This window comes from Phyllostomus discolor, chromosome 1 (assembly GCF_004126475.2).
Source record: "Phyllostomus discolor isolate MPI-MPIP mPhyDis1 chromosome 1, mPhyDis1.pri.v3, whole genome shotgun sequence".
Classification (NCBI taxonomy): Eukaryota; Metazoa; Chordata; class Mammalia; order Chiroptera; family Phyllostomidae; genus Phyllostomus; species Phyllostomus discolor.
The window spans coordinates 180,393,726-180,398,982 of NC_040903.2; the positions used below are offsets into that span (position 1 = coordinate 180,393,726).

At 41.4% G+C, this 5,257-nt stretch overlaps 1 pseudogene; it reads right to left on the reverse strand.

Annotated features, from left to right (window-relative positions):
• Window positions 1-808: 808 nt before the first annotated feature.
• On the reverse strand, window positions 809-2,474 carry LOC114492970 (annotated as a pseudogene).
• Window positions 2,475-5,257: the final 2,783 nt, after the last annotated feature.

The window sequence follows — 5,257 nt, forward strand, 5'->3', positions numbered from 1 at the left end:
GATTACTGGGTATTATAGCTCTTCTTTGGAGAAATGTCTGTTTAAGTCCTTTGTCCATTTATAAATGGGGTGTGTTTTTTTGTTGAATTGTAGGAGTTCGTTATATATTCTGGATATTAATCCCTTATCAGATATATGATTTGCAAATATTTTCTCCCATTTTCTCCCAGGCTTCCTTTTCAATCTGTTGAAAGTTTCCTTTGATACACAGAAGTTTTACATTTTGAGAAACACCAATTTCTCTATTTTTTCTTTTGTTGTTTGTGTTTCGCTGTCTATCCAAGAATTCATTGCCAAATGCGGTGTAATGAAACATTTTCCCTATATTTTCTTCTAAGAGTTTAATAATTTTAGGTCTCACGTTTAGATCTTTAATGCATTTTGAGATCATTTTTAATGTGGTACAAGTACGGGTCCAGTTTTGCTTCACTGCGCGTGGACATCCGGTTTTCCCAGAACCGTTTGTTGAAAAGACTGTCCTTCCCCTATTGAAGGTCTCAGCATGCTGTTGATCATTTGGTTTTATCCTACACTGAGAAGAGGAAATGGCTAGAATAATGTTATTTTTAAAAAAGATTTTATTTATTTATTTTTAAAGAGAGGGGAAAGGCAGAGAGAGAGGGAGAGAAACATCAATCAGTTGCCTCTGGTATGTGCCCAGACCAGGGACCACACCAGCAACCCAGGCATGTGCTCTGACCGGTGATCCAACTGGTGACCTTTCCTCTTGCAGAATGATGCCCAACCAACTGAGCCACACCAGCTAGAGCAGAATAATCTTATTTTTAAATGTTCCTTTCACTTTTCAACCAGTTTTTCAATATTTTATGTATTTGCCAGTTGTTCACCGGCCCTTTGCTCAAGAATCTATGCAGGTAGTCATTGTCCCTCTGTTAGGGGGGCTGAGGCCTGGCCCCATGAAGACCTCCACCAGTCGGATGGTACTGTACGGTTTGAGGACACCCAGACTTCCCCACAGTTCTTCTTGTTGGGTATCCTACAGATTGAACTTTTTTCCTAAGGAATACATCCCTTGAGCTTAACAGACTTATAGAATGCATGGGGGAAATAAAAACATTAGCCCCTTACACGCCAGTGTGAATTCATTTACGTGACTTTCCTCCCAGTTGAACTGTATCGGTGGGGCGGGGGAAGTAGAGGGAGAGGAAAGGGCCACAGTCCAAGGAGGGCAGGCCAGGGCGTGGTGCTGCCCCGGCCAACATGAGCCAGTGAGCACCCTGGACAGACCCAAAGAAGAGGACTGGGACCCAGAAGGGGAAGTAGGAGGATCTAAAGATAAATTCTGCCTACCCCACAGCTGTGCCAGGGAGAGGCCCTGGAAGTGAGTATGAGTAATCCACAGGCGTGCGTGACCAAGACCAAGACCTATCCTTCGTGTTTATTTTAAAGCAGTGGCACATACTTCTGCGGGCCCAGCAGCATTGCTTTTAGATAGTGTCAATTCAGTCCTTTTGAGGGAAAAATGAAGAGGCCTTAGTGCTGAAAAACATATAACAGGATTTTCTTTCTATGACCCCGCTTCCACCTCCAACACACACACAATTACCTGTTTGGGGGATTTGTCATGATTTTGTAATGATTTTAATTTGAGTCAATTGCACATATGTAAATAGCAGGTATTTAAAATATAGACTATATTGTTGAAGCTGGGCACTTCTGGTAAGTACTGAATATTTAATTTTTATTTGTATAGTTTTTACCCACAAAAAGCCATAACTTTATTAAGGATGAAAATAGTACAGATTTCAGACCAGGCTACAGTTACTCTTTTGAAACACCAAAAAGAAAGAAAAAAAAAGAAAACAGGTCCTCATTTTTGGATGGTTACGGTGTGAATTCCAGAATAGCATTTACGATATTGTTACTATTATCCTTCAGGGCACGGACTGGCTGTGCTCTTGACACATTTTCTTGAGATAGGACCAATTCCATGTCCTTAACTTCCACAACTGTCTCTTCAGCTTCTTCCCTGTTACTCTGCTCTCAGACTGTTGGAGTCTGTGTGTGTTTGTTGAATGTCTGAGACAGCTTCACCCTGAACTGTGAATTTCTCAGCAGCTGCTAACTAGGCTTGCCAAGATAAGTCCTCGATCTTGCCTTCCCCCAAAACTGGGTAGGTATCCGAGGCTGGGCTCTTGTGGACATCTGGTTTTGTGACAACAAAGAGGATATTCTTAGATTTCTGGATAGTGTAACTTGCTGAAGACCCAGTTTGGACATAGCCTTCTGTGCCTGCTTTGAACCCTGGCTCTGTTTTGCTTTACTGGCTGGTGCTTTGTCCATTTCAGCTGCTGCCTCCTGGGCTTGTTTAGAGGTTGCCTGTGTGGAATCTTGTTTCTCGAGCTCTGGTACTGATTCAGCACTGTCCCCTTCTGTTCCAGGCCCTGTCTCAGCCTGGGGCTGTGGCCGTTCTGCTCTGTAGCAGGGACAGTTTCTATGGCTTCACCGGGCATTTTGAGCAGGGAACACGGAACCAAGATGGCTGAGTACTGAATATTTTAATAGTTCCCATTCATACATTTTAAGAGTTAGGATGTTTTTAAATTATTAAAGATTGACATTTTCGTCAAGCTCCTGTTTCTAGCTAAAGTCATCTCTACAATACACTAAAGAAAGTAGTTTTAAAATTTGATTCAGTTATCTAAAGTATCTTTTATTCACAAAGGAAAATCTATCTAGATCATATCCAAAATTTATATCTCATTAATGACTCACAGATCTGATTAATTTGGCCACCCAGGCACTGTTAGTCCTATAAAAAGTTCCACTAAGGCGGAGCTCTTACACCCTTAGTTTTGTGCTGAGGGTTCTCCCGTTTCTAACCCAGAACTACTTATCTCTCACTTCTTGGTCTTTGTCCTGTTACAAGAGAGTCGACTTGTGACACTGGCGTGCAAGATATCACAGATCATTCTGGGCAGCACATTTTGTCTTTAGCAAATCACACTGGACTATTTTTAAGAAGTTAACAGGAGAGGCCACCTTGTGCCACTGTTAGGAAGCTGGGGTTTCTGCTTTCCGCCTTCTTTCAGCCAGTATCAACTTTTTTTAACTTATGTTGTCCAGCACTTAAGGCCCTCAAATCCAGTGACTAATGTCCCCTACTCTCGAATAGACTGTGACCACCCTGTAACACACTGCTAAAAATACGTGTACACCAAACAAACAAAAATATTTTTTAACACAAGATGGTGGACATCTTGCTTGATTAGCTCATATATATTTTGTTTATTTACATTTTGGGGGATGCATTTTTCCCCATTTGGAATTACATTTGACCTTAGAACATGCAGGGATTAGGGAGACCACCCTCTGCACTCCGAAAATCTGCACATCACTATAGTGTGCCCTCCGCATGCTCAGATTCTCAACCACGGAGATGGCCCTTGAACAACATGGGTTTGAACTGTGGATCGATTGAAAATGATCACATAAGGGACCATGTAGCTCACATCCATGTTGTTCAAGGGTCAAGTATATTACTGTTATTTGAGGTAATACCTGACTAACACCATGGAATAGCTAATCAGTGTTTGAGTAGGGTAGAATGGAATAGAAAGCACTTTTAACCTTAGAATAAGATATTTCTGATAACTTTTTTTCTTCTAAAGATTACAATGTGGTATCATGGCTGTATGCATGTATCCAAACTCATCAAATTGTATGCATTAAATACAGTGCACTTATTTTGCATATCAATTATGTCTCCATTAAGCTCTCTTTAAAAAAAAAAAAGAGTAACCTCATTTCTGTCAGGTAATAGGAGGCTCAGTCTTGCAAAAAGAAAAAATTCCAATAAATGTAAAGAGATACTATCCTTATGGATTGGAAAGACTCAATATTGTTAAAATGTTAATTGTCCCCAGAGTAATGTGGAGATTCAATACAATCTCAATCATAATTCCAGCAGGCTTTTTAATGTAGGAATTGACAAGATTACTTTAAAATCTATACAGATATGTAAAGGACTTTGACTTGCTAAAACAATCTGTGAGAAAAAGAATAAAGCTAGAAGATTTACATTACCTGACTCAAGATTTACAGTATAAAGCTATAATAATCAAAACAGTGTGGCTCTGGCAGAAGAGAGAAATGTATGGTGTAGGGACAGAACAGAATCCACAAATAGACGCTCACTCACATAGTCAGCTGATTTTCATTGAAGGGACAAGATCATTCAATGGGGAAACATAGTGTTTTCAACAAGTGGTGCAGGAATACTGGATAACCATGTGTTAAAAAGAATGAACCTCAACTAGTACTTGACTTCATATGCAAAAAACTTAATTTAAGATGGATGGTGGACCTAAATGTAAAAGCTAAAACTATAAAGCTTTAAAAGAGAACATAATAGAATACATTTATGGACTGGAGTAGGCAACTGGTTTTTAGAAAGGACTCAGAAAACAACCATAAAAGAAAAAAATTATAAATTTTTTCAAAATTAAATATCTTTGTTCATAAAAACATTATTAATAAACACGTGAGAATTCCTGTCAAGATGGCAGCGTATATGTGGTACTCACATCCTCCCATAACCATATCCAGATTACAACTAAACTGGAGAACAACCATCATTCAGAACCACCTGAAATCTAGCTGAATCAAATCCTACAGCTAGGGATTTAAAGGAGAAGCCACATCGAGACTGGTAGGAGGGGCAGAGACGCGGAACAGGCTGGTCCCACACTCACATGTGGCAGACTAAAATCGGAAGGAATAGCTCAGGAGCAAGGGGTCTCAGACCCACACCAGGCCCCCCAGCCCAGGTTCCATTGCCAGGAAGAGAAGTCCTATGACTTTGGGCTGTAAAAACCAGAGGGGAATTGAGGCTGAGTGTGACAGAGGACTCCAGGAGTCCCAAGCGGTACCTCTTACAGGGCCTGCACATGGACTTACTCTGACTCCCTCCCCCTAAACTCTGGTGCTGGGATAGCAATTCAGAAGGCACCAGGGACATCTGGGGAGGAACTAAATTGTCTGGCTTCTCCAGGTGAGAATGAGGGGCAGCTTTCTCCCAGACAAAAGTTCTGACATAGGCCAGTGTTCCTTTGATGAGCCCATCCCCCACAGAGGGGGCAGGCAGGTACCATACCCGAGTCTCCATCAAGGTGGTCCACACTGTTGGCCTCACCCTGATGATTCCCTGAGACTGTGCCCCACCAAACTTACGGACCCACCCAGGTTGTTTCCATTGTCTTTTCTATACCACTGGCCGGCTTTGGCTCACGCTTCA